Source organism: Sinocyclocheilus rhinocerous, unplaced genomic scaffold, assembly GCF_001515625.1.
Source record: "Sinocyclocheilus rhinocerous isolate Xijiao unplaced genomic scaffold, SAMN03320098_v1.1 scaffold3227, whole genome shotgun sequence".
NCBI lineage: Eukaryota > Metazoa > Chordata > Actinopteri > Cypriniformes > Cyprinidae > Sinocyclocheilus > Sinocyclocheilus rhinocerous.
Window position 1 is genome coordinate 223,029 of NW_015656021.1, and position 10,377 is coordinate 233,405.

The following is a 10,377-nucleotide window of genomic DNA, read 5'->3' on the forward strand; positions in this document are numbered from 1 at the left end:
AAATAGAGGAACTGGCTTTACAATATCTAATGCATTCATCAAGAGGAAAAACAATAATACAACCTTTGTGATTGAAATTTAGGTTCCCACACAGGCAACAAAAATATGTTCTGCAAGGTTTTTTTATCCTTAACATTTGCTTGGTTATGCAAACAATAAGGGAATGTGCCATTTGAATATTTATCATCATTTCAGGAAAGTGATGTATAAGTAATGTTTTGTGCTAACAACAAAAATATGTTCTAAGAATGTTCTCATTATGTTATGAAAACGTTATATTTTGAATGTTCTCTGGTTAAAAGGTTGTTTGAACATTAACAGAACAGTTCATTTGCAAACGTCATGAGAACGTTACTTTTGAATGTTCTCGGAACGTTCTGAAACAAAAAATAACATTAAAAAAAAACTTTAGATGAATGTCCAACTAAATATTTCAGGAAAAAAAAAATTCCATGAGCGATGTATAAATAACATTGTTGTTCTAGCATTTTAAGAACATTATGAGAACCTTAAAGACAAGATAACGTTCTATTAACGTGGAACAACGTTTGTTCATAACTTTGAGAGAACCTTGTGAGAACATTAGCTGCATACTTGTTCAATACAGAAATAGTTTATTGGTATGCAATATTTATGGGTGAAGTTTTGTTCATTACAGTAGGCCTACCCTATTTTAGCTTAGCATGTTACGGCCGTTTTTATAATATTGAATTGTTAGCTTAGCAACTTGCTACTATGTGTTGAGTTGCCTGTGTGCACTACTTATAGTCGGTTCTTGATTTTGTGTTCCATTGTGCTGTTTCTTAATTGTTTATCTATGTAAACATTCAAGTTTTGAGTCTCGCCGTTTTTCAGCGTCTCGCACATGAGCGCTGCATTTAAGATGCCGTGTCTAAAGTCAAAGTTCAACTTTTAAAAACGCGTCTCGAGAACCTGCGCACCTTTTCATTCATCCGCATTGCGTCTCTACTGTTAGAAAATATCCCGCTGTGTCTCACATTATTTAAGGTTTTGCATTTTTCCAGAGCAGATGTAACAGTCAAAGCCGTTCATACAAGATTCGTAGCTGATATGCTAGCAGAAAACACCAGATTTCTGATTTATGAACAGAAGGAGGCTGTAGCTATAATTTGGCTTTATTAAGATTGCAATTGTTTATATAACATTATAATAACAATATAATATTTAACATTGCTCACTTTGTCCTCTATCTGCCAAACGCAAAGCTTAAACTCAACAAAACTTAACATAGAAAGACAACTGGACATTCTGAGGACGCACACCAAATTGCGCCCAATTCTGCCCATAGGTGGCGCTACAACTGAAAAACACATGTAACTCTGCAGCCGAATGATCAGTCAAGTTGATAATTGGTGTGCGTTGTCTTTGGGGCATATGTCCACATATTTTTTCAATTTTACTCGGATAAGCAAACAAACATGGATGACAGCAGCCAATCAAATTTCAGCAGCATATAATGTCAAATCTGAATGGTCCACCAAAATGGTTTTTAGCAGATGAAGGCTGTAATACTAATGTCGTCCATCAGAGCGTAAGAAATCCTTTCAGGTCTCATAGTTTAGAAGTTTATGTAAATGGTTCCATAGCTTCACATTTATTTAAAGAATTTCATAGAAAATAATTAATTTAATTAATGTAAAATTATTGTAAATATAATCAGTTTGCAAAGAAATATGTGATCTCCAAAATGAGTATAGGTCATTAAATGTTGCCTTAAAGTTTATATGCCATAATGTTATTAAAAAATATATTTGTCAAGTTGCTAGACATGACTGAAAATAATGCTTTCCAATATTATTCGTCTCTTTTTAATTCACACAAATTCAGGAGACACACAAGTCGCATACACTGTAAAAATTATAAATGAATGAATGAGTGAATGAATAAATAAATATAAATAAATAATAAATAAAGCTTAGGAATTTGCTATTTAAGTCTTACTACTTCTTTTTTTTTTGTAATTATTTGTGAAATTTACTAGCAATTTCTGAGTGAAAGTTTTGTCACCACCAATTATTTTCACTGTATTATAATATTAAAAATAATATATGTATGGCTGTGTCACTTACAACTATATTTAGTCATATTTGTTTGTTTTGTTGACAAATATATCCCATAAATGTAGTCAATAATTTGTTGCCACATTCATTACCTTAAGTACTAAAATGGTCAGCAAAAACAATATTTCAGTTGACAAAAAAAAAATGCTAAATTCAACCAAATATTCAAACATTACTGCTAATATTTAAATGCGTATCAACATTTAACAAAAACAACATTGTGAAAACCTCATCAAATTACACCGTAATGCAAGTTTGTGAATTCCTAATGCTTTAATTATTAATCATCCGTGTTTTATGTGTGTTTTATATGCTTGAGATCACAAACATGACCTCGGTCTGGATCTCGACTTGATCTGGACACAGACAAGACTTCCAGTGTTCTTTAGTGATCCTGTTCAAGCGTCTCTTCACCTTTACAGAGGAGGCTTTACTCACAACATCGGCTCAGAGTTTCAAATGCAGCATGTTTTCTACTTCATTTCATTGCTTGTTGGCCTGACGGTCCGGGTTTGAATCTGGGCCTCGACTGGTAATCCGGTTCTTAGCTCGATTATAGCACAGTCTGTGTCTGTCTAGACGCCGGGATGCTGGATGAACCGTACAGAGGTCCGGAGAAATCAGATGAATGTTAACAATGACACATTGATACGCCGGCGTTTAGCGTCATCTGTAAAGATCTCTGGCTGATCAATGAGAATATGAGAGGAATATTAAAGACGGTCCACATGAGCCATTGCATCTTTATGTTGAGCTTTAAAAACAAATGGGTTTCACTGGACAGAACCGAGAGAGACGAAGGACGCATTGACAGATTATTGAAAATTAATGCACCGCTGAGGAGGTAATCAGACCACAACATCATTTTCAATAATTCAGTGGTCTGGACACAAATTTTAATCTTATTTACAAACATGTTTATGAAGTCAAGTCCATTTTATGTTTAAAGCACTTTTCATAACGCATTGGTTCAGAATATTAACAGAAAATCATGATCTTACTATCTTCGTGCATCAGCAGATATACGTCTGCATTTAGAGCTGAGCAGTTAAAGTAGGATATACTCCAACTGGCCCATATTGATAACATTGGAATCACTTAAAAATTTTTTTTTAATAAAATAAAATAAATAAATAAATAAGTTGTAATTGCATATTTTATATACATTTACATATTGTTACGTGAGGTGCTAATATAAAGCGCACGATGCAGGAGTATCCAAGAAACAGTCTTTAATGATAAATCCAAGGAGAATAAACACAAGTAATCCAGGAGTAAAGGGACTGTAAAGTTGAATTATCAAAATTACTAACTGGAAATAAGTAAAAACTAAATATGAGTAAAATAAGTAATATGTAAATATGTAAAACTAAAAGTAAAACTGACATAAAAACTAATAAAATGATATAAGCACATAATAAAATTCCTAAAAATGTAACTACAAAAAACAGAAAAAATAAAAATAAATAAAAAGGCTCAATTATAATAAAAACCATTATCGGATGTAAATAAATCTAAAATAGTTTTGCAGCCATTTTTGCGGGTGTGGATGCCTATATTGTCATCATTAGCCTATAATTCTCTTTATAGATACAATTATTGTATTATTGCATATGTATTTTATATATATATATATACAAGAAACAGTCTTTAATGATAAATCCAAGGAGAATAAACACAAGTAATCCAGGAGTAAAGGGTAGCACCAACACAAAATAACCAAACATCATCATAAACAATAACCGGCAAAGGACTGAACAGAACAGAAAGGGAACTACTGAGATAATTAATGAACACAGGTGAACAGAATTAACTAATCAATGGAGCATGGAAAACTAGGTCAAGGAACAAAACAGGAACAGTGAGAAACATACTAAAAGTCTGAGCGTTACACATATTGGCCTATTATTATATTTGTAGGCTAGTTAGGCCTATTTACAGTTATCATTCTTGTTGTAAATGGGCCTTTAGTTTACATGACACCATCAGAGCAACAACACTTCATGAATTTGCTTGAGAAAATAACTTTTTAATGAAAAGTGTGTCCTTTTTTTATTCTGTAGTAACAGAATTGTGCCTTTTCCTCGTGACTTTCACACACGAAGCCACAGATGTAGCACAATGCATGACCTTTCTCATCTAGCTGTGCTAGTTTTCACTCCACACTCTCCTGCATCTCACATCATCAAATCATTTAGACGTCGATCAACATCCCGTGTCCATGTGTTGTTAATTTGGTAATCAGCCGGGATTGTGCTACTGAACATTAGCCCTCAGAAATCCTCATTGCTTTGCGTTACATTTCTGTCACATAAGTAATGAGATTATGATCAGGGAATAAAATTATTAGAAACACGATTCAGACGCTAGCAGAAAACACCTGGTTTCTGATTTATGAACAGAAGGAGGCTGTAGCTATAATTTGGCTTTATTAAGATTGCAATTGTTAATATAACATTATAATAACAATATAATATTTAACATTGGTCACTTTGTCCTCTATCTGCCAAACGCAAAGCTTAAACTCAACAAAACTTAACATAGAAAGACAACTGGACATTCTGAGGACGCACACCAAATTGCGCCCAATTCTGCCCATAGGTGGCGCTACAACTGAAAAACACACGTAACTCTGCAGCCGAATGATCAGTCAAGTTTATAATTGGTGTGCATTGTCTTTGGGGCATATATCCACATATTCTTTAAAGACTAAGTGCCATCAATAAAACCTCTTTAATGTTTCTATTTCTGAGGAATAATGGCATCGCTCACATTCGGAATGAAAACTCCCTGTTTATGCTCTCAAACATCCAAGTGTGCGGCACATATTAGCGCAGTCTGTCACCTCGCCGTTAAACATTCATGACCTGTTTTTGTGCTGCTGTTCCCGCCGTGAGGACACATTTGTTTAGTGAGACGTTGAGATCCGTGCCATCAGAACGGGCCGCTGTTTAAAACAAACGGCCTTTAAAACACATCTGAGGTCCAACCATTCACAATTTAAGAGCTGCTTAGCCATCTGTAGACGCATTAGCGGTGCTCCGCGTGTATTTTTATACTCTGTGTGTGTTTATGCTGACTATGTGCTGAGGTAAGTATATACTAGCTGCTCTTATGAGTGTGTGAATGCTAATAAACCTTAAATTAATGATAACAGTGCGAGGATTCATTCTAAGAGTTATTAACGTTCATTCAAGTGCTATTTCAACGCTAACAGCATTTGTTGAAATGCCATTGTTGTTCATTAAAGATAATAGTTCATTTAACCACTGTTCATATAAGTGCAATATGCACATTACAATTCAAACATTTATATAAATGCTATAAACATGCATAGTTGTGATGGTCACTTGTAAGTGCTGTTAACATTGACTTAACAGCAGTCTTAAGAGCTAAAGCATAATAGCATTTAGATGCTATTAACCTTCAAGCAAGAGCTATAAACTGCTCTTAGGAGTGAGGGGATTTAAATTAAGTTTATTAGTTCTTGTACAAATGTTAACCCTGCTGTTTCTGTGTGAACGGTGTATTATTGCCCAGCTCTATCCGCTAAATACAGCGATGAAGATATTTAGACACTATAAGCATTCACATCTCAATTCTCTGTAAAGCCGCTTTGAAAGAGCCTAATGTTTATTGTGAAAAGTGCTGTAAAAATCATATGGACTTGACTTTGATGGACGTTCTGTGAATGTTCATATCGCTTGAATGAGTGAGAGAGCGAGCGGGTTTTCGGGGACTTTTATTGTGTAATGCACCGGAAGCACGAAACGCGCGTGACGCACGTGACCCCGGAAGCGGGAAGTGTGTGCGATCATGGCGGACTCACGCGGCGTCGTGCCGGCTCTGCCCAAACATTCGTACTGGTTTGATTTCTGGATGTTTCTGCTGTTCGATGTCATTCTTTTCCTCATCTTTTACTTCGTCCTTCCCTGAGCGGTGAGTGCTGGGATCCGCGAGCAGTCACGTGACCGCGACGCTTACAGCTTTGTTTGACATCAGTTTAGAAACAATGCTGGAAACTTCACAGATGCCTGTGAAACACCAACATTTACTGCTGTATTTCCTGAAATCTGCAGGCTATATCTACAGAGATGGGCACAGATACAGCTAAAAGGATTTTGCTCATCAGATGTATTTAATTAAGATGCAAATAATTTGTAATTTGAAAAAGCAATCATATGAAGTGAAAAAGTCAGTGCGGTTACATTTCGTATTACTGGAGTTTAGAGAAAGAGAAACAAAACAGCTTCTTTCATTGTGTTTTTTTCTTCTTCTCCAGTTGGAATGAACTATGGACTAATTAAAGCGTTAGTTAAAAAAACATAATTTACAACTTTATGAAAGTATTGATCTGCATTGTGTTGAGGAGAGCATCACAGCACGTCTGTGTTGTTCACGCGATAAAAGACACACATGTGAGTGTTCACTAGAGTACCACACACGTGTGTTTGGATAATATTTTCATAAATTAAGTGGATTTTTTTGTTTTGTTTTTGTGCAAACAGTACTCGCTCACTTCATAACATTGGATCACTTGATGCATGGCTGACTGTAGAGGGTCAGAAAGCTCTGGGTTTCATTAAAAATATCTTCATGTCGCTAGAGAAGATGAACGAAGGTCTTACAGGAGTGGCACGTAATTAATGACGGGATTGTGATTTTTGGGTGAACTATCCCTTTAAGACTCGTCTATGGATCACATGATGTCATACGATTCACTTGCATCAGCCAAAAACTGCGATTATGAAATACTCAAAAGTAATAAATACGTATTTAAAATACATTTTGCTCATCTCCGTACATCATGTATCATCATATATTTTACTGCTGCTGCATAAGATTGAAATCCATTTAATTGTGAATCAAACAAAGCTGTCAAGTCCATTTTCACGGTTTCAGGTTTTAAAAATAACCTTTATTTTCTTTGTGACATTATTTTCATGACAGTTATGTATGGACGTATAAACCCATATCAAAAGGAGTATATAATCATCTTTAGGGTGCAAAGTGATCTGGACATGTTTTCATAATTCGGATTGAAATATCATTTAGTGCTATAACATGTCATTTTGAGCGGCTTATCAGTGTTATTTATGCACAGTATTTATTAATATTTTAAATTGGCTTTTATTTTTGTGTTAAGCATCTTATGTGCTTTTTGATTTTTGCGGTTATATGTGCGATCATGACAGATGTGTTCTTATACTGTGTCTGTGTGTGTTTACAGCCGTCAGTCTCCTGTGCGCTTCACCGAGTGCCTGATCCTCAGATGATGGTCAGTCCTGTTTCACATCATCTCACAGTCTGGTTATATACAGTATCATATTCCCTCATATTCAGTGCATCAGCGCTGCTGCGTGTCGTTGTTGTGCTCTGGACTGCAGCGTTGCGGATCAGTATGATAGCGGTGGCGTGCTGATATTCAGTACAACAGCACAGGTGACGGAGGGATGCTGATTTTACACCTAAGTTTGATAAACAAGAAGTTAATATCAAGTAACTATCATTAAGACGCAATATTGCCAGTAACTTTGTTTTTAATTAGCCGTCTAAAATGATCAACACACAGTAGTGGGTTTTCATTTCTGAATGTTTTTTTGTAAATAAATTGAGTGAATGATTCAATGACTCGCTTATAAAGACAGTCAATTGTTTCGTTCCTTAATGAATCTGGGTTTTGAACATGAATCTTTGTTTCTGAACTAATCAGTCAAGTGAATGATTCACTGAATCTTTGTTTCTGAGCTAATCAGTCGAGCGAATGATTCAGTGACTCACTCATAAAGACAGCCCTTCATTTCATTCCTGTATGAATCTTTGTTTTTGAACAAATCAGTCGAGCGAATGATTCAGTGACTCACTCATAAAGACAGTCCTTCATTTCATTCCTGTATGAATCTTTGTTTTTTAACATGAATCTTTGTTTTTGAACAAATCATTTGCGTAAATGATTCAGTGACTCACTCATAAAGACAGCCCTTCATTTCATTCCAGTATGAATCTTTGTGTTTGAACTTGAATCTTTGTTTTTGAACAAATCAGTTGAGTGAATGATTCACTGAATCTTTGTTTTTGAACAAATCAGTTGAGTGAATGATTCACTGAATCTTTGTTTTTGAACAAATCAGTTGAGCGAATGATTCAGTGACTCACTCATAAAGAGAGCCCTTCATTTCAGTCCTCTGTGAATCTTTGTTTTTGAACATGAATCTTTGTTTTTGAACAAATCAGTTGAGTGAATGATTCAGTGACTCACTCATAAAGATGGTTCAGTGAGTCACATGACTGCAGAACCGTCACCTTTGACTTCTGAACAATGAGATCATTCAAAATGTAGTGCTTTTACTGTCCTGCCGTTTTAAAACTGTGGACAAACAGTTGTTTTATAATGTAACATTTATATCTTAAATATGAATATTAATGAATTGCCTTCATTCACACAGCAGTAGAGTGAGTGGTGCTTGTGTGTGTTTAATGTTGTGGTATTGACGGTGTTCATGTGTTCGGTTTCTCAGGACGGGACGGCAGCGGCCGGAGGACTCGGATCTGGAGGACTGGCTCTCGTCCTGAACTCTAAACACATTCCCTGCTCTACTCACACCCTGAAATGCATTTAATAACCTGAATCTAAAACTGGCCCTTCTTGCTCCCACTGTGAGGAATCACTGATCAAGAAGATGCACGTTCATCAGTCTGGATGCTTTAGACACATTATCCTGTAACAAAGAAATACGACTGAATAATAGCCATTAAAGCCTGTGTTGGATGCATGTATGTTTGAAAAACTGAATAATTAAATCAGTGTGACTTTTAAATGTTTTTGTTTCTTTTCTTTTTTTTTTCATATGAAACAGAATAGATTAAAACGGGCCAGAGCAACAATATAAGAATTATTAAACTTATTGAATAAAATGTCCACAAACTGACCAATGTGTGCAGTTGTGCTTATTTTAAGGAAGCAAGTCATACAGTGTGAAGTGAGGATGAGTGACCTATTTTTAGGACCATTTATTTTTATTATTTTATTATAATGTTTTATATTATTGTCACATAAAAATGTCACAAAAAAGTTTTCATTTCTGGTTGAAATCCAATGAATTTATGTTTGTTTATTTTTATTTTGACGTTTTTATTTCACATTTAAACGCTTGGTAGTATTTGTTGAACTGTTTGTAATGTGTTCATTTGAAGAAAGAAAAAAACGCAGTGAATGAGTTTTATAAAACAAAACTATTTGGATGCTTTACAGTATTGAAATCAAAACGAATTTAATGAAATTTGGTTTTTTGTAATGTTACATTAAGAAGTAAACTTGTATTTTAAAATATAGGAAAATGTAAAAATAAGTTTTACTTTCTTGTTAAAAAATAAAAATGCTGTACTACAGTGCAGACTCTTTATTGAGAGCCAAAATGTCTGCATGCTTTAAATTAGAGAACATTTGAGGGAGGAATGTTTGGTCACAGAAATCATGATGCAGAAGATGTTGAATAAAGCCGCTTGAGTTTCAGATGAAAGAAGGGAGCGGCGTGAGTTTGACATGAAAGAGTGGCGCCCGCTCTGGACTCGAACACTTCCGGAGGCTACATTACACTCGTCCAGTTTTTCTCGGGGCCGCTCGATCTAACGCCGCCTGTTGTTGTGACCTATTGTCTTGTCTGGAGTCTCGGGGCATCAATTATTCCTCGCCGTTTCTATTGACTCGAAGAACAAAACCAAGCCTGAAGCAAAACGAGGGCCGGAGACGCAGGGCGGGAAATGAATGAAGGGGCCGTGAGGTGCTCCATCATGTGCTGCGCTGGGCTTTGTGTTTCTGTGGCACGGGGTCCATCTCCAGAAATAAATCAAGAGACACGCGCACAGAAGCATTTCAAGGGGTCTCGGCTGGCCTGAGATCAGCACTCTTTGTTTTTACTGACCGTTTAGTGGATCGTTTATACGTGGACTTGTCGTGTCAGAACACAAAATCAGTCCTTCCCTTATATATTTTGTATAAATTGTGTTCAGTATAACAGCATGCGGTTTGGAGCGAGTAAGAACCATCAACAGCTCCTCAGAGGGGTATTTCATGGCAGATCTTGGACATACGTGGCCGAAACAACCTCATGACGTTAAATCTGCTATTACAGTGTTTCAGGTTTAATCGTCGTTCATTAAAGAAACCTACGGAGGCTCTTCACAGCCAAGCGCTCGTGCGTCAGATTAGAAATCGAGATGCGTGTATGATCTCGGTTTTCAGGCCGAGCCACAATCCAGCTTGTGTTTGAGGGATGAAGGCCGCAGGAGCGCCGGG

The 10,377-nt window shown here is 36.1% G+C and overlaps 1 long non-coding RNA gene across 1 annotated transcript; it reads left to right on the forward strand.

The window, feature by feature from the left end:
• The first annotated feature begins 5,854 nt into the window (after positions 1 to 5,854).
• LOC107719255 (uncharacterized) lies at positions 5,855 to 9,010 on the forward strand. Its single transcript, XR_001637499.1, has 3 exons — positions 5,855 to 6,020; positions 7,312 to 7,359; positions 8,600 to 9,010. It is a non-coding gene; the product is annotated as an uncharacterized LOC107719255 (long non-coding RNA).
• The last annotated feature ends 1,367 nt before the right edge of the window (positions 9,011 to 10,377 follow it).